General features: G+C 46.7%; 1 long non-coding RNA gene across 4 annotated transcripts in view; it reads right to left on the reverse strand.

Annotated features, from left to right (window-relative positions):
* Positions 1-25,768, reverse strand: part of LOC142009217 (uncharacterized) — an 81,142-nt gene that overhangs the window by 42,760 nt on the left and 12,614 nt on the right. For 2 of the 4 annotated variants that reach the window (XR_012644380.1, XR_012644382.1), the window contains exon 1: positions 799-1,775. The exons of the other annotated variants lie outside the window; for them this stretch is intronic. This is a non-coding gene — a long non-coding RNA (uncharacterized LOC142009217). Of the gene's footprint in view, positions 1-798; positions 1,776-25,768 lie in introns of those variants that run through there. 4 annotated transcript variants of the gene reach the window in all.

A 25,768-nucleotide genomic window follows, 5' to 3' on the forward strand; every position in this document is an offset into this window, starting at 1 on the left:
AGAATTAAGACTGCCTGGACATTCTGATTTAGTACTCTTCTGCATTCAGTTAGGAGGGGTATAAGTGAATACACGGGGTATAAGCAGCAGAGATATTAAACTTTCATGGAAGTTCATCAAATCCATCTTCCCTACATGCAAAATTTCTGAGTATCTTCTATGGAAAACGTACTAGTTCATAGGAAAACAACTGGCACCTGACTTGCTGAGAAAATTATTTTCTGAAGTAACAAAACACTGAAAAGATAAAAGTCTCCACTGTATGATCTCACTGACAAACAAGAAACAGCACGTCATCAGTATGTAGAAAATAGATGCCAAGATAACTAATGACTACGCAAAAAGAAAGCACAGTGACCCAGCGAGGCTGAGATCATCTTACAAAGGGCAGTGAGTGCTCAGAGAAATGCCAAAGGCAAAAGACAGAGTCTCACCCACTGACATAACAACATATGAATGCATACCATCTCTGACTACTGTATATGTCCCTGCCTAACTCACAGCAACATAAATAGCTGGAAAGAAATTTTATATATTTCTAGGGAATTACTGTTGTGATAGGATGGGGTTTCTGAGCACAGCTAGAGAAATCAATCAAGGGTGTCTTTTCTTAAAATTTAGGCCACTTACAGCACCAGGCTGGGATTTTCTTCTCACTAAGGAAAATCCAATCAGCCACAGAAATACCTCTGCCAGGCCCCTGGCCAGCCAGAAGCCACACAAGTAAACCCACAGACTTCCCAGATGCTATACCAGCCCACACCAACAAACCGAAACTTCGAAGAGAGGTTCTTAAACCTTTTTCATCAACTCCATGCAGATTCTTCCAGGCCCCAAAGGCTCCAGCCACAGTCTCCAGTCAATATATACTTGGATCTTACCCACATCACCACACCCACCAATGCTTCAGATCTAAATACCTACAGGTTTATTAATAAAAAAGAAAGAACAGGGTTAGAGAGAAAAATTGTTACAGCAATACTTTACATACATCAATTATAGCTATCGATGCAGGCCAGTGATATTATTTGCTGATTCTTGAAAGTCTCCGAAAGTCCATTCCAGGTTACATAATTTTAGTTACTGAAGAAATGCAGATCCGGCCTGCTGGGGTCCACGTGCTGGAATGTGGATCCTTGGAACAGACAACAGCCTTCTCTCCCCAAGATGGCCACTGTCAAGTCCACCTCATGGTTCTCGTTTGTGTTCAGGGACAAAGCCCATTCTTCTTCCTATAGTCCCTTGAGGGTCTGTCCCACCTGACCCAGGTAGGCTGTTGTGGCAAATTGCCATTGATTGCTGGTTTTGCTAGCACACCCCAGTCATTTACTCAGCAGGTAGGATGATGCCTTGGCATCCAATTTCAATTCCTTTGCTCAGACCAGGTCACCTGACCAGTGCGCTGCATTCCGTTGACAAATTCCAACCATCTGTGATGTGGATTTGGCATTTCACCACCTGGTTTCCACCCCATTATTTAGCCCAACGTCGTGTCTGGGGCTGAGTTCACACCTCCTACTGTGAGGCTTAGCACTAAAACATTTTCTAATACAGCTACATAGCTGAAATCTATACCTTTACCTACCAACGTGATACAGACATAAAAGTAGCATACATTGATTCAGGGCATCCTCAGCTTTCATTAGATACCTCACATAGCCCCTGGCACAATATTTGGGGCCAACAGATACACTGGGCACATAAAATGGCTTCCACATTCAATATAAAAATCCAGTCACATGGCAACTGTTAATTGCTTTCCAAGACTGACTCAATGTTTGGATCTGGTTCTGTTTTACATTACTATACCCCAGTCCTGGCTCTCAGTGTTTTGTGCGGTTATTTAGCTCTAATTTATCGTTCAATATCTTCTAAGAGCCCAGTAAGCAGTAGAAGTGTTCGTAATGTTGCTAGACAATACTGACCTCCCATAAGCTGCGTCTACACGTGCACGCTACTTCGAAGTAGCGGCACCAACTTCGACGTTAGTCGGCGAGACGTCGAAGTCGCTAACCTCATGAGGAGATAGGAATAGCACCCTACTTCGACGTTCAACGTCGAAGTAGGGACTGTGTAGACGATCCGCGTCCCGCAACGTCGAAATTGCTGGGTCCTCCATGGCGGCCATCAGCTGGGGGGTTGAGAGATGCTCTCTCTCCAGCCCCTGCGGGGCTCTATGGTCACCGTGGGCAGCAGCCCTTAGCCCAGGGCTTCTGGCTGCTTCTGCGGCAGCTGGGGATCTATGCTGCAGGCACAGGGTCTGCAACCAGTTGTCAGCTCTGTGTATCTTGTGTTGTTTAGTGCAACTGTGTCTGGGAGGGGCCCTTTAAGGGAGTGGCTTGCTGTTGAGTCCACCCTGTGACCCTGTCTGCAGCTGTGCCTGGCATCCCTATTTCGATGTGTGCTACTTTGACGTGTAGACGTTCCCTCGCTGCGCCTATTTCGATGTTGGGCTGAGCAACGTCGAAGTTGAACATCGACGTTGCTGGCCCTGGAGGATGTGTAGACGTTATTCATCGAAATAGACTATTTCGATGTCGCAGCATCGAAATAAGCTATTTCGATGTTGGCTGCACGTGTAGACGTAGCCATAGTTTGGCAAATTCTCTTGTTTGGCATCAGTCAGGTCCCGAGGGTGCTGAACTAGAATGGTTCAATGTATTAATTAATGTAAATATGTGCCTATATACAGTGCTTTTTTGTGCTGGTACTGAGTACCATCAGCTGCAGGATCACTAGCCAGGCGGCAAGGGGACCCCGCCAGCCCCACGGCTGGGAGCCAGCTGCAGGGCAGAGCCCTGTTGGCAGCCCCAACCATGGCCAGAGGGTGGTGCACCTGGGCTACGTCTACACATGCAGCCAACATCGAAATAGCTTATTTCGATGTTGCGACATCGAAATAGTCTATTTCGATGAATAACGTCTACACGTCCTCCAGGGCCGGCAACGTCGATGTTCAACTTCGACGTTGCTCAGCCCAACATCGAAATAGGCGCAGCAAGGGAACGTCTACACGTCAAAGTAGCACACATCGAAATAGGGATGCCAGGCACAGCTGCAGACAGGGTCACAGGGCGGACTCAACAGCCAGCCGTTCCCTTAAAGGGCCCCTCCCAGACACAGTTGCACTAAACAACACAAGATCCACAGAGCCGACAACTGGTTGCAGACCCCGTGCCTGCAGCATAGATCCCCAGCTGCCGCAGAAGCAGCCAGAAGCCCTGGGCTAAGGGCTGCTGCCCACGGTGACCATAGAGCCCCGCAGGGGCTGGAAAGAGAGCATCTCTCAACCCCCCAGCTGATGGCCGCCATGGAGGACCCAGCAATTTCGACGTTGAGGGACGCGGATCGTCTACACGGTCCCTACTTCGACGTTGAACGTCAAAGTAGGGCGCTATTCCTATCTCCTCATGAGGTTAGCGACTTCGACGTCTCGCCGCCTAACGTCGAAGTTAACTTCAAAATAGCGCCCGACGCGTGTAGACGCAACGGGCGCTATTTCGAAGTTGGTGCCGCTACTTCGAAGTAGCGTGCACGTGTAGACGCAGCTCTGATGAGCAACAGCTCCTCTTCTTTTTTTTTTTTACAAAAAAGCACTGTGTACGTACACGTATAAATGCAGATATGTATAAATATGCATGTACATATCTAAATATGCACATCAGTGCTAAGTCTATACCTGTATTTGGTTTCTGATTTGGGATCTTAAACACTTTTATTTAATAGCGGTATGAAATCTTTCCAGATAAATTTTAAATTAAAAACTTAAAAGGGATCCATCGATTTGAGATCTAGCTCATAAAAACAGGTAAAGTATATTGGTTGTCACACCTCTCATAATACTGTTTGCATTGTCACAGATTTACAGGCACATTTTCCTATTTTGTTGCAATATTTTCCTCCTCACTGCTCTAGGTTAAGCCCATACAAACAGGGAAAAGTGACTATTAAGAGTGCTGGATAATGAAGCTAATTATACATAATGTGCTATTACATGTATAGAGTAAACAGACTAAAAAACCCCTATTTTTCTTGCATTTTCTTCAGCAATATTCATCTTAGTTTTATTTGTAATAATAGTAACAAAACATTCAAACAGAGGTGTGATTTTTAATTGGACAGTATTCATTTAAAAATCACGTCCTATTTAAAAAAGGATATTTGTGTCATTAGATGTAAACAAAAATTGTACTGTTCTATGTAATTTACAGCTACATTTGATTAGGATCATTTTTAAACAATTATTGTAATCACGTGGTTTTATTTGCACCTTCATATAATTCTACTATGGAACAAAGCTAATGTATTCAGATGGCAAATATGAACATCAAATGATCGACTGTCACTCAAAGACATGTGGGAACTATTCTTTAAAGCTGAATACAGTATTAGATGAATTTTCAATGGTAGAGTAAAAGTTCTTTTGTATGTACTGTTAACACTGGAAGAATAGATCTAAAAGACATACGGTAAGGGCTGAGCTGTATTAAAGCATTCGCCTATCCACAAAATGTTATTTATTTATGGATTGTTAAATATGAAATTACACAGTAAGCCAAAGTGATAGAACTACACTATGCTCTCACAGTGTCTTCAGTGATATGTAGGAAATGTGTACATATGCATAACTATGAAAATGTGCATGAAATTCAGAATATTGCAAACTCATATGAGAGCTGCAGTTTCTCAACATCTCATTGCAGATGATTATATAACTGTACCTCCTGATTTTAGCTGAAGACAGACAGCCTGACATTACAGCAGCCTTCTCTGTTGCTCCCAGCAGCAGCTCCAGGCAGCAATAAATATATAAATTCAGTTCAGAGGGTAAACAGCATCATTTCTATTTTGTATAGAATTATAACAGTTGGGAAATAAATACACTGCATATGGGGAACTTTCTCTTCCTCTCTGTAGGTTTTCTTGCAGCGTAAATGTCCATCAAATAACAGTTTTGGTGTTACCCATATTTCACGTGTAACCAGAAGACATGCAGCATGAGCCATGCAATTCAGAACTGCCCAGGCTAGGAGAAATGGTTAATTAAATAGAAAGAGTTTATCTGGACTTTCCCACATGCTTGTTTTACATTTCAAAATATTTGGTCAAGGTTCTCTACCTCAGGAGAATCAGACAGCTGCTATTCCCTAATAGTGATTGTAACAGAGATCTGTTAACCCGGAGAGATCCATGCCTTCAATACAAGTCCTATGATTACATCAGAATCCCAGCTTTCCTTTTTATTTATTTATTTTTTTCAAAGATGGGCTTGTCTATAGATTGGAGCCAAAATAAGTAAATTGGTTATAATAACCCTTAGTTGGTTTGGTGTGAGTCTGTATGTGGACACTCTTATTTTGGATGAAGTAAATTTGCTTTATTTTAAGCTTTATCTATACAATAAATACAATTAAGCCTACCACACAGTTAAAATCTGCCACATGAAAGGAACTTAACTGTGTCATTGTAATGGGTGACTATCCCACACAAGCCCTGACAGGTTTATCTGGGGGGAAAAAGAGAGCAAAGGAAATTCCAGGGATAAACACATAGGGTGAGTCTACATTAGCAAGTATGTTCGAAATCCAGATTGGAAGACCGAGTTCTTTCGAAAGAACCCGCAGAGCATCTACACTGACAAGACACTCTTTCGAAATTATCTTCGAAAGATCTCCCCCCGTTCTTTCGAAGTCAGTCCTCCATTCCCGGGTTTGGAAGAGCGCCCTCCTTCAAAAGATTATTTTGAAAGGGCAAGTGTAGATGCTTCACGAACCGCTCTTTTGAAACAGAGAGTCCTCCATGGTGGCAATCAGCTGGCAGGCGGTGGCGCCGCTCACAGCACAGATGGAGCTCTATGGCTCCAGCGTCTGGCTGCGTGTAAGGACACAGGCACCCAGAAGCCCTCAGGCAGGAAGCTGAGAGTGTGCAGGCAGCAGGGAGCCCACACTCAGCCTGCTGCCAGCTGTGATGACGTAGGCGAAGCCTCAGCTCCACCGGCACCATGGCCAGCAGCCGGGACTCCCGCCCACCCCTGGGGCCATCCAGGGACTGGGGGGAGTCCTCCCAGGAGGGGAGCCAGCCCAAGGAGGCGGGACCCCTGGCCGTGCTCCTGGACACAGCTGACCCCCCCATGGAGTGGAAGCTGGAGGGGACGGGGACTGAGAAGGCAGACCACCAGCCACAGCGATGTCCACCATGGATCCCGGCCAGCAGCAATGACAAGGGCTTGAGCAAGGGGGCCTTCATCATCGATGTCCCCTCCAGCCCATCCAGCCTGGCTCCCTCTGACTGCACCTCACCAGAGTTCCTGGAGGGTCCCACAGGTATTTACTCTGTATGCTGGTGGCTGGGGGAGGGGGCATGCAGTCCTGCCTGGGGCAGCCACAGCCCACCCAGAGGGACATCAGCCCCAGGACACAGGCAGGCTAGACAGCCCCACCATCCCAGCCTCAGAGGGCTGACGTGTGGCCCTCAGCACCATGCGGGCAGGCCAGCACCATGGGCTGCCAGGCTGCGGAGGAATGGAGGGTGGCAGAGGGGCACTAGTGCTCCCACAATCCAGAGGGGAAACCCCAGAGGAGGTCCCTGCAGGGCCCCCAGGATGGGGGGGTGGGAAGGGACAGTTCAAGGGGTCCCTCGCTGGGACTAATGGCCTGTTCCTCTCCCCTTTTGTCTCCACAGCTCCAGCAGCCAGCAGCTGGACCAGCCCGCGACGTGCCCAGGGAACCCCACCACACAGGGTGAGGGGGAACCGGCCAGGCCCTGGATGGGGACAGTGCAGGGCTGCCACTGGTCCCTTGGCCGGTACCACCAGGCCAGAGAGGTGGAGGCAGGGGACGCAGCCCACATGGCCACCCTGTGGGAGCTGATGGGTGTCGTACGGGAGTGGCTCACCATGGAGCCAGGCATGGGACTGGGTGGTGGCCAACCTAGATGCCCTCACCCAGCCTGTGGTCAACCACCTGGTCCCAGCCACTGGCCCATCATGGGCCACTCCTGCACCTAGCTGCCCCATCATCTCCCTACTGTCTCCTGTGCCCCTGTCACCTGAACGGGCCCTCCCCTCTGCTCCCCTCCCCCTCCACCCCAATCCCCCATCCCCCTGCCCCCCCACAACAGAACCCCCCCGACGAGGCCAACCTGGAGGCCATGCTCCCCGCCACCTGCCCGCCTCCCCCATTCCAAGACCAGCACAGGCACAGGGACCGCACCCAAGCCACGCCCCTACCTCCCTGTGCCACCGGCCTTGGCAGGGCCCCGGACATGGAGTGGAAGGGGCGGATGTGGGCATCCTGACCATTGAGCCCTGTCGAGGGGTGAGGCCCCCCCACCCTGGTTCCCCATTCACCCTCCCCCCACATGTAAGTAGTTCCCCCACAAATCGAGGGGCACAGTTCAATTGTTCAGTAAATAGTTTATTTTTTACTTTACCCTGTGTCCCCCAGATGTGTGATGGTGGGTGTGTGTATGTGTGCAGGGTGGGGTGTGTGTCTGCGGGGAGTGGGGGGTCACTGTGGCCTCTGCTCAAAGGCCTGGAGCAGGGTCTCCCATACTAGCAGCCCATCCTGCTGGGCCTGGTGGCACAGGGCAGCTGGGGGCTGTTCATAACTGTGCCCCGCCTCGACGGCCCACCCCTATACGTAGGGCTTGTGTTTCACCTCCACTAGGTTATAAAGGATGCAGCAGGCCCCAACCACTGTCAAGACATTGGGGAGGCCCACCTCCAGCCTGGTGTGCAAGCATCTAAAACACCCCTTGAGGTGGCTAAATGCCCACTCCATGATGTTCTGGGCCTGGTTCAGCCTCTCATTAAAAAGGTCCTGGCTCAAGTGGGTATGCCCAGTGTATGGCCACACCAGCCAGGCCTGCAGGGGATAGGCCTCATCCACCTTGATGCAGGGTGGCATCGTTGTGTCCCTGATGGGGAGCTCCCACCAGGGGGAATGAAAGTCCCCTTGGCCATGTGACATCCCAGCCCTGAGTTCCGGAAGACCCTCGCGTCATGCGTGCGGCCGGACCAGCCCGAGCAGATGTCCTCGAACCTGCTGTTGGTGTCAACCAGAGCCTATGGGACCACCGAGTGGTAGCCCTTGTGAGTCACATAGGCCCTGCGGCTGTGCTCTGGGACCCAGTTGGCAATGTGGGTGCCATCCAGGGCCACAAAGCAGTTTGGGAAGCCCAACTCCTGGCAGCCCCAGATGGCATCATCCAGGTCTCCAAAGCAGACCAGCTGCCTCAGGAGCACCTTGTTGATAGCCTGGACAACCTGCAGGGCATAGGGGGGTGTACTCGTGAGCGTGGGGTGGAGTCCTCAGAGCTTGCAGACTGAGGCCTGTGGGAAGGGGGCCCTTTAAAAGGACAGCAGGAAGCAGCCCCGGAAGGGCTCATCCGCCATGTGACCCTGCCCGTGGCACTTCCTGACCCTGCTCTTTTGAAAGAGTGCCCTGGTACGTGTGGCTGTTCTCTTTCGAAATTGCACTGAGGGGGGCCCTTTCGAAATAATGGATCGAACCTTCGGTCCCTGCTGGTATGTGTGGATGCTCCATTTTGAAAGTCCATCTTTCGATGTTCTCTTTTGAAAGACGTTCTTTCAAAAAAGAGCTGTAGTGTAGACGCACCCATAGAGAGGTGAGGTAGGAATGGGCCCACGCAAATAGCAAAAGGGTCTGAGGACTGATCTACACTAGGGCTATGTCTACACTAGAGCAATCTGTTGACAGACGTTTTTAGCAGAAGATACCTGTCCATCAAAAGAAAGCCGCCTGGAATGGCCAGACTGGCTTTCTGTCAACAGATCTGTTGAGAGAGGCATTCTGCCTCATTAGGGAACGGCAGAACACTGTCAACAGAAGTTTCGCATTCTGTCTATTTACTGTTGACAGAATGCCTTGGGAGTGTGGAGGCTTGGCAGGTTTTGTCAACAAAATGCCACTTTTGTTGACAAAATTGTTTAGTGTAGACATACCTTAGATTAGGTCAAACAAAGCTGGCTTAGGTCAATTTTCGAAGCAAACACAACACACTACAAGGGCCTTTCCACTAACTTCAAGGCTCCTAAGGTCAACTGTGGTATTTCAGCTCTTCTCAAGAAGCAATGCCAAAAATGACCTTCCATGCTCGACTTTAGAGTAGTGCAGACAGAGCATTGTGAAATTCCACGTGCTTGGCCTCCTGGAGGTGTTTCACAGTGCCCCACTCTGACCACCACTTTCAGCACTGCTGCTGTCCAAGTATGCACGAAATATACCAGGAAAACTTGAATTTCGTTTCCTGTTTGGCCAGCATGGTGAACAGAGCAGGCAGCACACCACAGCAGCACATCTAGTCATGGATTCCCAGGGTTGCAGATGAGCTCCAGCATGGAGCACGAAGGACACACAGGACCTTATGGCTGTGTGCAGGGATGAAGCTGTGCTGGCAGAACTACGAAGTAACAAAAGAAACATGGACATCTATGCCAAGTTCTCACAGGCCATGGTGGATAAAAGATACACCAGGGATGCCCAGCCGTGATACATGAAAATAAAACAGTGCAGATAGGCATAGCAGAAGACAAAGGAAACAAACATACATTCTGGGTCATCACCACAAACATACTGCTTCTATGAGCAGCTGCATGGGATTCTAGGGCAAGGAACCAACCTCTTTTCTTATACAGTTAGTGAATACCTCTCAAGAGCAGCCTCCAGCAACAGCAGGGAAGCCATGGAGGATGATGACAATGGTCAGCAGGCAAACGGAGCAGCTGATCTCATGAGCAGCCAGGAAATTTTTTTAACTTTGGTCTCACCCCCTCCTCCCAGGACTTTTAGCAACTGGACCCTGATGGCAGAGAGGGAATCATGCTACACGTGGTTTAAGGCAATTGAGGGAGATCTGTGGTGGGTGCTGTATCTACACAAACTCGCCCAAGAGCAACTTGTTAATGTGTCTGGGGATGGAGCACCAATCATCCCTAAGCATCTTCATAAAGCTCTCAGACAAGTACTCTTTAATCTTTCTCACATGGTTTCTAGGGAGGACTGCCTTATTCCAACCTTCTTGATGGAACATCTTTCCATGCCAAGCCAGCAGGAAGTAATCTGGTGTCATTGCACCACATGGCAGCACAGCATACTGACTAGCCTTCTGCCCACAGTCAATCATCATCCATTTCTTCTCAATCCGTGTTATGCTAAGGAGGCTAGTATCTTGCATTGCAACATAGAGGAAGTACGGGAAGACAGGAGGGATCCAACTGTTAAACCTATTAAATTTAGTTCCATTACTTCAGTGTGGTAGGGCAGGGAGCTGCCCACACTGCAGGTGGGGGAAGTCAGCAGAAAAGCTGGGGGAAGGGGTAGCAAAGTCTGCCCCTGTTGCAGCTGTGCAGCCATCTTGAGAAGGAGGAGGAGGTGGGGAAGGTGGGTGGTGGCTGTGGAGGAGCAGCAGCAGTGTGCGGAGGTTGTGTGAGGCTGGTTAATCCTGGGGATCGGGGGCAGGTTTGGGGCAGACAGGGGTTCATCCTCGGAGTGGGGGAGTGGGTTTGGGGCTGCGAGGGGTTAAGCTTTGGGATGAGAGGGGGCAGGTTTGGGGACTGAAGCAGGTAAAGCCTGGGGATGGGGGGATGGTTTGTGGGCCAAGGGTGGGTAGAGCCTGGGAAAATGGGGGCATGTGGAGGGTTGATGTGAAGCATTTTCCTTGTCTTTGCTTGCTCTCCAGTCCAGGGATGAAAGTACAGTAAGGTCTCAGAATACGCGAGGGTTCCGTTCCACGCACCCTCGCAAAAACCCGGATTTCACGCAAGTGGGGGTCTGGCTTTTTCCCCCGGCAGAACACGTTCTGCAGCCAGGGAAGCAGCAGAAAAGTAAATCTTGGGATGGGGGGACAGTTGGGGAGGGTTATGCCTGGTGGTGGGTTGGGGCTGTGGGAAGCAGGCGGGAGGAGTGGGCTCACTCTTAACATGGGTTAGGGCAGCAGGGGGCGAGGGGTGGAGTTCAGTGCGGATGGTGAGCTGGGCTGCAGGAGGGGTGGGGAGTTGAGCCAGAACCAGAGCTGTGCAGGGTGGGCGGGCAGTTTGTGAGCTGGTGGGGGGGTCGAACTGGAGGCACCTGGGGCGGGGGCGAGGGCAGGCAGGTGGGCAGCTTGTGAGCCTGCAGGGGGAATCACACTGGAGCCACATGGGGTGGGCAGCTTGTGAGCAGGCGGGGGGGGGTTGCACCAGAGCTGTGCAGGGCAGGGGGGTGTGGCTTGTGAGCTGGTGTGGGGGTCGCGCTGGTGCCACATGGGGTGGGAGGGCAGGCAGGCAGGCAGGCAGTCAGGCAGCTTGTGAGCCTGCAGGGGGAATTGCACTGGAGCTGCGGGGGACAGGCGGGCGGGTGGGCAGCTTGTGAGCTGGCAGGGAGGTCAAGCCGAAGCTGTGCGGGGTAGGGGAGGGCAGCTTCTGAGCCGGCAGGGGGATTTCAGTGGAGCCGTGCGGGGTGGCAGGGGTGGCTTGAACCAGAGCTGCTTGCAGGTGATTTAAACTGGGATGGGGGATGGGGTCAGGATCAGACGCGAAAGAGCGGGGTTGCACACTCTGAGTTTGCATACTCGGAGACCTTACTGTAGTTTAAACTTTCTGATTGGTACAAAACATTGTATGTGTTGCTCTTAAAATAGGTGTTACAAAAAGTATGGTTTAATGTTATTTATTGGGACTCTCATTTCACATGTATTGCGGTTCTTGATATATTGATTTTGTAACTGAATTTGAAAAAATGGCTCTTCTTGCTATTTGGATTGGAGACCCCTGGCCTAGAGTCACTGTCCTTTGTAGCAGAAGGGTATTGATTGCCTTGGCTACCAGGATCACAGCAGCCTGCATTATAGATTTGCCCACCCTGAATTGATTGCCTGCTGAGTGGTAGCTGTCTGGTGTTGCAAGCTTCCACAGAGCTATTGCGATCTGTTACTGAACTGTCAGAGCAGGTCTCAGTCTGGTATTGCTGTGCTTCAGGGCAGGGGAAAGCAATTTGCAAAGTTCTGTGGAAGTTGCCTCACATGCTGAAGTTCTGTAGCCACTGCTGATTGTCTTATCCCTTCAGAACAATGCAGTGAAAAGCTGTCCATCGCGGCATCTGGACAGTTTGCCCAGCAGAACTTTGTTATTCCAGAAGTGGTGGAGAGGACTACATACTGACCTGGTCAAAGGTCATGAAGTTGGAGCTCCCCATTTCACAGACAGAAAGAGGAACTGCAGCACAAGCAACCAAGGGAAGATGGCGCTAGATAGAGTGAGGGCTAATTCCTAGACTCAGTTCCCAGAACAAGAAGGAAACATTGGTCTGTACCGCTGTATGTAGTTTTCTTTTTCTGCCAATTAAATACTCACTACTGCTAGTTCTGGGGTGTATGGGGTATACAGGGAGGGGTAGTACCTCTGTTGGATGGACTTGTTGTACCCCTTTGGGGGTAGTCCGTCCACTTTGGTCCCCGCCTGTCACTCAGCTCTCACTTGTGGATCCAAGTAGCTGCAGCATGCGCAGCGGCCACACCCCAGGCAACGGCTTTGACAGGCCGGCCGAACCAGGTGAGAGTAACCAATGGGGATCAAACCCTCGGTGAATTTTCGGATGTGCCTACCCAGCATGTGAAGTCAGTTCTGGCGGACTGGGCAGAAGAGATCATTTAGATCCAACGGCCCAGAGGGCAGTTCTGCAACGCGTTGTGGAAAGTGAAGGGCTTGACAAGGCACGAAAGATGTCAAGGCCATCCACTGCAACCAAAGAAGTTACCAGTCGTGACAATTCTACGTACCACTGATGCCTGGCTTCCAAGGTCGACAGAATGGGATTGCTCCTGTGCAACGGCTCTACCACTTAAAAAGCTTTCACGCACAGGTCCTGTGCAAATCATCATATCATCACATCACCCAAGTCCTGCGGTGATGGGGGAGGGGCGAAGCAACAGGTGGAGGTTACCACTGGGAGTTGTAGTCCCAATCCCGCACGTAGGCGGCCCGTGGACAAGTGGTCATCCAGCTCTGTACCTGGAGCAGCAGAGTTGCCCGGCAGCATCCCAGGTGTCTGAGCAGTCCTCTTTAGGACAGCACTGCTTACCCTTGTAAGGGAGGGGCCTAGAAAAGGTGGCCTAAAAATTGCCTGCCCTCCAACAATAACTGGCCAGCAAGCTGAGGCTGGCAGTTCAACCTTACTTGCGGTCAAAACCAAAAGAAAAATTTGAGAAAACTTACCATTGGTGTATGGAACGTTCGTACTCTCATGGATCGAGAAGCTGTTGCAAGACCTGAGAGAAGGACAGCTCTCATTGCTCGTGAACTAGCCCGCTATAACATCGATATAGCAGCATTAAGTGAAACAAGATTGGCTGGGGAAGGTTTCTTGAGTGAACCAGGAAGTGGTTATACCTTCTTCTGGAAGGGTAAGACTGAGACAGAGGATAGAATACATGGAGTTGATCTGGCAATAAAAACCTCATTGATGTGTCAACTCCCAGACCTTCCAGTGGGTATCAATGAAAGATTGCTGAAACTACGCTTCCCACTAAATGCCAAACGTCATGCCACCATCATCAGTGCATATGCACCCACTCTAACATGCCCTGACAACTCAAAGGAACAATTCTATGAAGATCTTGACAGACTGATCAAGGCCACACCTGCAACAGACAAACTACTCCTACTTGGAGATTTCAATGTCCGAATCGGGGCTGACAACGAGAACTGGAAAGGAGTAGCTGGGCCACATGGTGTAGGCAAAATGAACAATGGACTGCTCCTTTTGAACCTTTGTTCTGAAAACAACCTGACTATTACCAACACTCTGTTCCGACAAGTGGATAAATACAAAACAACGTGGATGCACCCTAGGTCTAAACAGTGGTATCTGATAGATTATGCTGTTGTCAGAAGGCAAGACAGCTGAGACGTACTGATCACCAGAGTAATGCGAGGCGCAGAGTGCTGGACAGATCACACATTAGTCAGGATGTCTCTTCAACTTTACATCGCTCCCTCTCGGCACAAATGCCTTAAGCATGTGCGACCTGCTTTTAACATAGCCAACATTTAAACAATTTTCAGAAGAGTTTCGATGACAAATTAACATCCCACGGTCAACTGGTTGGTACTGTAACCGAAAAGTGGGATCAGTTCAAGCAGATAGTGACTGACACAGCAATAACATCGCTTGGACCAAAGAAAAGAATACATCAGGATTGGTTCGATGAGAACCAAGAAGAAATATGTTCAGCACTGGAAGTAAAGAGAAAAGCCTTTCTTGAATGGCAGAATGACCCCTCCTCAGCCTCCAAACGGGACCATTTCAAGCACCTTCAGAGCAAAACACAGAGGCTGTGTCTACGCGTGCCCCAAACTTCGAAATGACCATGCAAATGGCCATTTCGAAGTTTACTAATGAAGCGCTGAAATGCATATTCAGCGCTTCATTAGCATGCGGGCGGCAGCGGCGCTTCGAAATTGACGAGCCTTGCCGCCGCGCGGCGCGTCCAGACGGGGCTCCTTTTCGAAAGCACGCCACCTACTTCGAAGTCCCCTTATTCCCATGAGCTCACGGGAATAAGGGGACTTCGAAGTAGGCGGCGTGCTTTCGAAAAGGAGCCCCATCTGGACGCGCCGCGCGGCGGCAAGACTCGTCAATTTCGAAGCGCCGCTGCCGCCCGCATGCTAATGAAGCGCTGAATATGCATTTCAGCGCTTCATTAGTAAACTTCTAAATGGCCATTTGCATGGCCATTTCGAAGTTTGGGGCACGTGTAGACGTAGCCAGAAAGACCTCCATCAGATACAAGACAGCTGGTGGGAGAGCAAAGCCAAAGAAATTGAGCACTATGCTGAGACCCACAACTCAAAGATGTTCTTTAGTGCTATTAAGACTGTCTATGGACATTCTAAACCAAGGACTACCCCATTGCTCTCATCAGACAACACAACGCTGGTCAAAGACAAAGAGGGCATCAACGAAAGATGGCGAGAACACTTTAGCAACCTCCTTACCAGACCATCAACCGTGAATAACAATGTCCTCAATGAAATTCCACAACAACCCGTCCTGACAGATCTTGATTTTCCACCCACTATAGATGAGATTAAGAAAGCTGTTAGCCAGATGAGTTCAGGAGAAGCTCCTGGAAAAGATGGGATACCAGCAGAGATATATAAAGCGGCAAGTCCAGCAGCACTAGCAGCGTTCCATAGCATGATCATCAGCATCTGGGAGGATGAAAACATACCACAGGACCTCCGCGATGCTATTATTGTCTCCCTTTTCAAGAATAAAGGCAGAAAGCAGAATGTGGAAACTACAGAGGCATATCCCTCCACTCCGTTGGAGGGAAGATCATCGCCCGCATCATCTTGAACCGCCTAATAGCCAGTATTTCCGAGGCAAATCTACCTGAAAGTCAATGCGGTTTTCGACCTGGCCGGAGCACAGCAGATATGGTGTTTGCTGTCAAACAAATACAAGAGAAGTGCATTGAACAGAACATGTACCTGTATGCTGTCTTCACAGATCTGACAAAGGCATTTGATACTGTCAACAGGGAAGCCCTTTGGACCATTCTAATACGACTTGGCTGCCCAAGAAAATTTGTCCAGATTATACGCCTTTTCCATGATGACATGAGCAGGCGAAGTACTGTCTGATGGAGCTACATCAGCCCCCTTCAACATCATCAACGGCGTGAAACAAGGATGTGTTCTCACTCCTGTCTTATTTAACCTGTTCTTTTCATGCGTCCTTAACCATGCAATGAAAGATCTGGACCGAGGTATATACTTGAAATACCAGCATGATGGTTCACTTTTTGACCTCCGTCGCCTGACCGCAAAGACTAAGACAATGCAGAAACTCCTTTCTGAGGCACCCTTTGCTAACAACTGTGCCCTTATGGCTCACACTGAAAACGATCTTCAGCACATTGTCAACCAGTTTGCTGAGGCCTCGCAACTTTTCGGACTATCTATCAGCCTTGGAAAGACAGAAGTTCTCCATCAACCTGCATATGGATCAAATGCTCCTGTCCCGAGTATCTCTATTGATGGCACTCAGCTTAAAGTAGTGGAGAACTTTAAATACCTGGGTAGTGTCATATCCAGTGATGGATCACTGGATAATGAGATCAACACGTGAATATCCAAAGTGAGCCAGGCACTTGGCTGTCTGCATGTCAAAGTTCTAAACCACCATAACATCTGGATGTCAACAAAACTGCCCGTGTACAGAGCTGTTGTTCTCTCATCTCTTTTGTATGGGTGCGAAACATGGACACTATATAGGCGTCACATCAAGCAGCTCGAAGCATTCCACAAGCACTGCCTCTGTAACATCAGAAAGATCCGCTGGCAAGACAAAGTGCCCAATCTTGAGGTCCTCAAGAAAGCCCAGATGACAAGCATCGAAATGATGATTAAGAAGTCACAACTATGTTGGATCGGTCATGTCAGCCGCATGGATGCCAACAGAATCCCTCGCCAGCTTCTGTATGGTGAACTCTCCCAGGGCATCCAGCATATAGGTCGTCCACGGAAACGCTACAAGGATACCATGAAAGCCAATCTGCAGTACAGCAGTATCAAACCTAGGGACCTTGAGGACACCGCCAGTGACAGAACACAGTGGGATGCAACAGTTAGAAATACCTGCATTGCCTTTGAGGAAGACCGCTGCCGGCATCTACAAGAGGCACGTGAATGACGTCACAGAGCATCAGCAATGCACAACCCACAGACTGCAAACTTCCCATGCACCATCTGTGGCAAAATGTGCACCTCTAAAATTGGCTTATACAGTCACCAGAGGGCACACCATAAGACCAATAACAGATGATCTGCACAGATTTGTCATCATCAGATCAATGGACTACCAGTACTCCTAGTTCTGTAAAGGAATGTCTCGACAGCCTTCCCCTTTTGAGATGTTTCTGTACGTAGGATGCTCTGATTTACAAATTAGTTTTAGTACACGTTACAGTAAATCTAGTACAAGCACTTATGGATACATTTATGTTCGATTTTGGAGGACCTGGTGACCTCATGGTTGGCTTCTGACATAGTTAAAACATAGTATGGTCTCAAGTATTAGATGGGATTGAATACAAAGTCTTCCCAAATGATGATTCAAGCCACGGATTTTGAAAGATTGAAGTATGATCTAAGAAAAGGGCCAGAACATGATCTGATTCCTGCCTGAAACAGCAGTTTTGTAAAAGTGCTTTATAACAGCATTAAAATACAACAGTTGTGTTTTTACCATATTTGTAGATAAGCATGTTTACAGTCCACATTGCAACATGGAACTGTGCCAAGTAGGGTGTCATCTACAAACATTAAATGAAAAAATACTCAATTATGTTTAGCCATGCCCCAATTATCTGTATGTTAATTGAATCCCCATCACAGTATTTTCTACAATAAAAACAGGAGCTACTAATTTGGCTACCATCATCATATATTTGTAAAAATGAATGAGCACAGGGGAAATTTAGGCATTGTTTGGTTCCTAGATGACTGCAAGAATATGACCCAGTCAGATGCTTGGTGATATGCTGGTGGCAGGTTTTTCTAGTACTGACTGCTTCCAATAAATTTACTCATGAGTAATAAAAGTTGCCCTGTAAGTCTCTCAAAATTGAGGTATTTTGGAATAAAAATATTCACGTGATCACTCACTTCAGTTTGCTCTTGTTAAAGGCTTTGCTGTTAAGAGATGGAATTATCACAATTCCAATTCACAATTCTAAGGAAGTTCACAATTCTAAGGAAGGGTAGAAGGGAAAACAGTACAATAGAGATAATGGGTTTCAGGAAGGCAGATTTTGGTAAACTCAGACAGCTGGTAGGTAAGGTCCCATGGGAAGCTAAACTGAGGGGAAAAACGGCTGAGGAGAGTTGGCAGTTTTTCAAAGGGACATTATTAAGGGCCCAAAAGCAAGCTATCCCGCTGTGTAGGAAAGATAGAAAACATGGCAAAAGACTGCCTTGGCTTAACCAGGAGATCTTGCATGTTCTCAAAATAAAAAAGGAATTGTATAAGAAATGGAAACTAGGACAAATTACAAAGGACGAATATAGGCAAACAACACGAGCATGCAGGAGCAAGATTAGAAAGGCTAAGGCACAAAATGAGCTCAAACTAGCTACAAGCATAAAGGGAAACAAGAAGGCTTTTTACAAATACAGTGGTAACAAGAGGAAGACCAAGGAGAGGGTAGGGCCATTGGTCAGTGAGGACGGAGAAACAGTAACAGAGAATTTGGAAATGGCAGAGATGTTTAATGATTTCTTTGTTTCGGTCTTCACTGAGAAATCTGAAGGAATGCCTGACATAGAGAATGCTAGTGAAAAAGGGGTAGGTTTAGAAGTTGAAATAAGAAAAGAACAAATTAAAATTTACTTAGAAAAATTAGATGTCTGCAAATCACCAGGGCCTGATGAAATGCATCCTAGAATCCTAAAGGAGCTGATAGAAGAGGTATCTGAGCCTTTAGCAATCATTTTTGGAAAATCGTGGGAGACGGGAGAGATTCCAGAAGACTGGAAAAGGGCAAATATAGTATCCATTTATAAAAAGGGGAACAAGAATAACCTGGGAAACTACAGGCCAGTCAGCTTAACTTCTGTGCCAGGAAAGATAATGGAGCAGGTAAATAAAGAAATAACCTGCAAGCATTTGGAAGGTGGTAAGGTGATAGGGAACAGCCAGCATGGTTTTGTTAAAAACAGATCATGTCAAACCAATCTAATAGCTTTCTTTGATAGAATAACGAGCCTTGTGGATAAGGGAGAAGCGGTGGATGTGGTATACCTAGACTTCAGTAAAGCATTTGACACAGTCTCACATAATATACTTATCAATAAACTACACAAATATAACTTAGATGGGGCTACTATAAGGTGGGTGAACAACTGGCTCGATAACCGTACCCAGAGAGTAGTTATTAATGGTTTTCAATCCTGCTGGAAAAGTGTAACTAGTGGGGTTTCGTAGGGGTCTGTTTTAGGACTGATTCTGTTCAATATCTTCATTAACAATTTAGATATTGACATAGAAAGTACACTTATTAAGTTTGCAGATGATACCAAGCTGGGAGGGATTGCAACTTCTTTGGAGGATAGGGTCATAATTCAAAAGGATCTGGATAAACTGGAGAAATGGGCTGAGGTAAACAGCACGAAGTTTAATAAGGACAAATGCAAAGTGCTCCACTTAGGAAGGAACAATCAGTGTCACACATACAGAATGGGAAAGGACTGCCTAGGAATGAGTACAGCAGAAAGGCATCTAGGGGTTATAGTGGACCACAAGCTAAATATGAGTCAACAGTGTCGTGCTGTTGCAAAAAAAGCAAACATGATTCTAGGATGCATTAACAGGTGTGTTGTGAACAAGGCACGAGAAGTCATTCTCCCACTCTACTCTGCACTAGTTAGGCCTCAGCTGGAGTATTGTGTCCAGTTCTGGGCACCACAGTTCAGGAAGGATGTGGAGAAATTGGAGAGGGTCCAGAAGAGAGCAACGAGAATGATCAAAGGTCGAGAGAACATGACCTATGAAGAAAGGCTGAAAGAATTGGGCTTGTTTAGTTTGGAAAAGAGAAGATTGAGGGGGGACATGATAGCAGTTTTCAGGTATCTAAAAGGGTGTCATAAGGCAGAGGGAGGGAACTTGTTCTTACTTGCCTCTGAGGATAGAACAAGAGGCAATGGACTTAAATTGCAGCAGGGGAGGTTCAGGTTGGACATTAGGAAAAAGTTCCTAACTGTCAGGGTGATCAAACACTGGAACGAATTGCCAAGGGAGGTGGTAGAATCTCCATCGCTGGAGATATTTAAGAAGAGGTTAGATACATGGCTGTCAGGGATGGTCTAGAAAGTGCTTGGTCCTGCCATGAGGGCAGGGGGCTGGACTCGATGGCCTCTTGAGGTCCCTTCCAGTCCTACTCTTCTATGATTCTATCAAACATGTTTTAAAATGCCTTAAAAGAGTTCTTCCTTGGGGTTTTTGTGGTCACATGGTTATTTCATAACAGGGTGATTTTATGTACGAAGGGCAGTTTAGGTTCACTTCAAGCAAAGCAGTGTTCAATGTAATACTTCACCTCTTTCAGTGAGCAGAGAATGCAGACTTCAGAAGCTGAATGACGGCAGCAGTGATAATAAGAGTGCACAGGGGAATCCCCAAAGCAAGCAGAAACTTCTTCATAATCAACAACAGTTAATTTTTCATAATGTCATTCCTTTTCAAGTGTACTACAAACGAGTATACCAGACAGAGCACCCACTTGATAAAAATCTGCATAAATATGAACAGAGGCAGGGAAGGCTGGGGGCGGAATAATCACAAATGCAAAATTGCCGTAGGGATTATTTCTATTGTTTCTTAAATTTTGCTTTGCGCTATGTCCAACGCTGACTATGGGTTATACAACTGGTCATTCAAACCCTCTGCCAAACTATCTAGTCTCCTCTACTCCCAAAGGCATTGTGTTGCTTGTTCATAGGAAGTTTACCTCCAGGGTCTGGTACTAGCTCAACTGAGCCCCACTTCAGAATATAATAAACAGCCTGGTAAGTGAAAATTGTCAACAGTGCCATGGTGGGACAACAGTAAAATACTGGCTAAATCAGCAGAAGAGTTTTCCTCCCAAAATGCAGTGTTCATTGAAAACCTAATTTTTAAAAGACCTATTTTAACATTGATTGTGTAACTAAATTTTTGAGAAGTGCAAGTAAGAAGACCTTCTGAAATTTATAAACTTATGCTGTTGATCATACATAACTTAAGTGATGACCTAGCTATCAAATATGGCATCTAGTGTATGCTGTCAGAGGAAGATCAGAATGAAGAGAAGTAATATTAAATGTTTACTTATTGGGTCATTGGCGGGGAGTTTTTATATTGTACAAACTGCCTTAGAAGTGTTAATCTTTGGTGCACTCTGCATTGTGGACATAGAACTATGCTAACAGACTAATTTTGACGAGGTTTTGAATACTTTTAGCAAACAGGACCTTTAGATTGTTATCTCTTTGGGCCTGTCTTCACTGAAAAGTTAATTTGAGATATAATTCCAGTGTTGTCCCTAACCTGAGTCCCATCCATTTACAAAAACCCTGAACTAGACTGTGATGGTGCCTTTACTTCATGTTAGGTGGTCCAAGAGGGATTATACGATAAAATTTCAGAAATGACAATTCATCATGTGCTCACAAAAACACTCCATGATGTGGACACAAGTTACAGCACTTACGTTCATTAGTCCTCTGATGACATTACAGAATTCCACCCCCCTGACAAATTCTCCCACAGTTCAATGGGAAATGAATCTGCGTGGCTCAGTTTACTGCAGCACTAAGAACCAAGGCCTATGCCTCCCTGAAAGTCTTAGCAGCACATGCAAGTGAGTACAGCACCAATGACAGGCAGCAACTTGAGTGTTCTTGTGCAGAGTGGCAGCTCTTATTCCAGCTAGGCTCACTCCAGTTACATCTGCAGTGAAGACATACCCTTTGGCTACGTCTAAACTTGGCCAAAACTGCAAAATGGCCATCCTAACGGCCAAATCACAGAATACTAATGAGGTGCTGAAATGAATATTCAACACCTCATTAGCATGCTACTGGCTGCAGCACTTCAGAGTGCTGTGTTTTGCTCGCACGTAGCTCGTCTACACTGGGGTCCTTTTTGAAAGGACCCTGAAAATGTCGAAATCCCCTTATTCCTATCACTTTTGAAGTGCCACAGCCGACAGCATGCTAATGGAGCACTGAATATTCATTTCAGTTCCTCATTAGTATTCTCCGATTTGACCATTAGCATGGCTATTTTGAAGTTTTGGCCAAGCATAGACACAGCCTTTGAGGCAGGAGCCGTCTTGCACAACAATTAGCAAGGGCCCAGAATGAAGCAACCACAAAATAAACGCATACATTAATGGATTACTTGTAAATTCTCAGAAAACTAATTCTGTCCAAAAAGAGTAAGTGCTGGAAATTTGGGGAAGCTATGCAGTGTTTTTTACAAAACAAAACTAAGAAAGTTAAATTTCTGCTTTAAATGAAACACTCAGAGCAACCTTAACTATGGATTCATGACCACCACATTTATTGCAATAGTCATGTCCTTTCAACACACAAAAAAAAAAAGGATGCTGTCTTCTCTGGCAGCTCTGAAAAGTAGTTGACTGCCTCCAGCCCAATAGGAAGAGAGGTTACTGAGAGGCTCAGCTGTAGGAACAGAAAAGATGTTCAATTATAAAAAGTGAGGAGGTTTCATCAGCAGCAATATAACATTTTTATTTTGTTGCTCTTCATTTTAATGACACTAAGGCTGTGTCTACACAGGCACAAATCTTCGAAATAGCCATATTTCAAAGATTACTAATGAGGTGCTGAACTGAATATTCAGCGCCTCATTAGCATTAGGACGCTTCCAGCCGCAGCACTTTGAAAACACCCCTTTCGAAAGCACCCCTTTCGAAAGCACTAGGCTCGGCATGGCTACGCAGGGGTCCTTTTCAAAAGGACCGCACACCTTTTGAAATCCCCTTATCCCACTCACTGATCGGAATAAGGGGATTTTGAAAGGTGCGGGGTCCTTTTGAAAAGGACCCCCGTGTAGCCACGCCGAGCCGCGCACTTTCAAAAGTGGCACTTTCAAAGTGCCACAGCCAGAAGCATCCTAGTGCTAATGAGGCACTGAATATTCAGTTCAGCACCTCCTTAGTAATCTTCGAAATATGGCTATTTCGAAGATTTGTGCCCCTGTAAACACAGCCTAACAGGAAGGAACAGGATACAGGATTATTCCACAAGAATTAATCTCTCCAAGAGAGTACAATGATTTATAGATATAACCAAAGTGCAACAGGAAGAACTGGAACCAGATTCTGCTTCCCATAGCACTTCAGATCTCTGCACAGGGCATAGCTGAGCAATGCTGCAGTCAGTAAAGATAGGGGGGTGCTAATTTAGCTACAACTAATCAGAAAAGAGATCTTTGGGTTATCGTGGATAGTTTTCTGAAAACATCCACGCAGTGTGCAGCAGCAGTCAAAAAAGCAAATAGGATGTTAGGAATTATTAAAAAAGGGACAGAAAATAAGACAAAGAATATCTTACTGCCCCTACATAAAAGTATGGTATGCCCACATCTTGAATACTATGTACAGATGTAGTCACCTCACCTCCAAAAATACTTTAGCATTAGAAAAGGTTTAGAAAAGGAAAACTAAAATGATTAGGGGCTTGGAAGGGGTCCCATGTGAGGAGAGGCTAAAGAGACTGGGACTTTTCAGTTTAGAAAAGAGGAGACTGCGGAGGGGGATATGATAGAGGTATATAAAATCATAAGCGGTGTGGAGAGGGTGAATAATGAAATGTTATGTACTTGTTCCCATAATAGAAGAACTAGATGACACCAAATGAAATTAATGGGCAGCAGTTTTAAAACTCATAAAAGAAAGCTCTTTTTCACACAGCACACAGTCAACCTGTGGAACTCCTTGGCAGAGGAGGCTGTGAAGGCCAGGGCTGTAAGAGAGTTCAAGGAGTTATATAAATTCATGGTCCATAAAAGGCTATTCACCGGGGGTAGGAATGGTGTCCCTGGGCTCTGTTTGTCAAAGGCTGGAGATGCATGGCAGGAGACAAGTCACTTAATCATTGTCTTTGGTCCACCCCTCTGCAGCACCTGGCACTGGCCACTCTCAGCAGATGGGATAATGGCTAGATGGACCTTGGTCTGACCTAGTAATGGCTGTTCTTATGTTCTATCCTGCAGAAGCTCAGCTATCTGCAGTCCAGGAATTGTACACCCCTGAAGAGGATAAGTACCATGGCCTACCTGCTATTAGTCGTAACTATTTATATTATGATAGCGCCCACAGGCCCATTCAATGCAGGGTGCTAAAAAAGCACAGAAAAGACAATTCTTCTGACCTGAACACTACATGTTAACCGTGAGATTAGCTCTACTCAAAACATAGAGAAAGACATGGTTGCAGTCACAGAAATAGAATGGTTCTGTAATTTATTAACATCATATGTTGAGTAGGTTATTACTTTTTTTTTAATGTGTGAGTATATTGGTTTCGTGTAATAGATGGCTGTAAGGAAAAAGAAGCAGGAAGGGCAAAGAATTGCTCAAGACAAGCCACTTCTCAATGAGCACTTAAGGATTGTTAAGACAGAATGCCAGATCAGGAAGAGATCTGGAAACAGAGGAAGGTTGAAAGGACTTCAGCAGTATAAAAAGGGTCTGTCAAAAGTGTGGGCATCTATGTGAGCAAACCAAACAACACGCCAGCATTCACTGGAGGTGTCTGAAGGTAGGCCTGGTCTAGGTAAGGAGACAGTAAAACTTTTGGTAATACAGATATGTAGATTTTTGTTTTAAAATCTTTTCTTCTTTCGCTTTGTTTCTATTTTTAAACATAAAACACTTTACTTGGAAGAAGGCTGTTCTGTCAATGGATGCCACTGGTCAAACACTCCTGAAGAGAACAACCACAACTGCCAAATCTACTTGGCTTGCTTTCTTAGGATCAGTGTGTTTTTTCTGGAAAAAAGGGTGATGGAACTCAAATCTGATGATTCCTCATAGGGGTTAGGATGTTCAATTTTAATGCCCCAGTCCCCACACTGCTACAAGACCAGCAGCGAGCTCCTGCCCCGTCTCTGTGCTGCTGCGGGACCGGTGCGAGCTCCTACTGCACTGCTGTGGGTCTGGTGGTGAAAATTTTTCTAGTGTTCTAACGGAAAAAAGGTGCTGGAACTCTGTTCCAGTGCGTTCCGCCAGAAAACATCCCTGGTTAGGATGGTTGACATACATGGTACAGTAGCTCTGTGCCTGATCTAAGATGAGAGAACTACAGAATTCACCCCAGGACCGATAAAGACCCAAGGGCTGACACCTGACGTGGTACATTCAAGCTAGGGCTACACTGCAGGCTTTTCCCAGGCGACCAGAGGTTTCTAGGAAGTCTGTCACATACAAACAATGCATCCGCTTTTCCAAGACCACTCTCAAAAAAGTGGATGCATTCTGCTGACATCCTTGTATACCTTGTGCCATGAGGCAGATGTCCCTGCAGAGGGGCTTTTCCTGACACTTGGCCAGGTGTGGACAGGGCAAATGTCAGGAAAGCCTCTCCTGACAGAGTTGTCAGCAAAAGATATGGAAATTGTGCACCGCAATTTGCGTATCTTTTACTGACAGTTCCTCACAGTCTAGACCCAGCCTCAGAGGAACACAAAAGGGGACAGAGGTAAGTGAGAGAAATTCCAACTAGCTTGCACTCAGGTGGGTTGGTCAGGTTTCTGAGGGTTTCAGCCAGAAGAGTTTCATACGCTAAAAAAGAACACAGTTCAGATACAGAATGTAGGAGACGATAATCAGATCTCATGTGGTGTAATTTTTTTAAATAACATTCTGTTTTGCTTGGTGGGTTAATATTGAAAGTATGTGCTGAGGATGGATTGAAATGGAGGAAGCCTGCAACCTTATCCAAGTCCCATTTGTTCAGTGGAGTTGAATCAGAGCCTTAGTATACAACTTCCAACAAGTCTTTTTTCATTACAATTAAAAGATTTTTTTTAGCCTAAATGCTGAGAACAAGACACGTTTCTCATCATCATTATACGCTTGTATATTGATTGTGGTGTTTCTAGTGCATTCGTTGTAGATAGGCTTGATTAAACAGAACTGTCAAGGGAAATATCTGGTTAACAATCGTTGAGGGAAGGTAATGAAATTTTCTCTTCAAC

This window comes from Carettochelys insculpta, chromosome 2, assembly GCF_033958435.1.
Source record: "Carettochelys insculpta isolate YL-2023 chromosome 2, ASM3395843v1, whole genome shotgun sequence".
Taxonomy (NCBI): Eukaryota; Metazoa; Chordata; order Testudines; family Carettochelyidae; genus Carettochelys; species Carettochelys insculpta.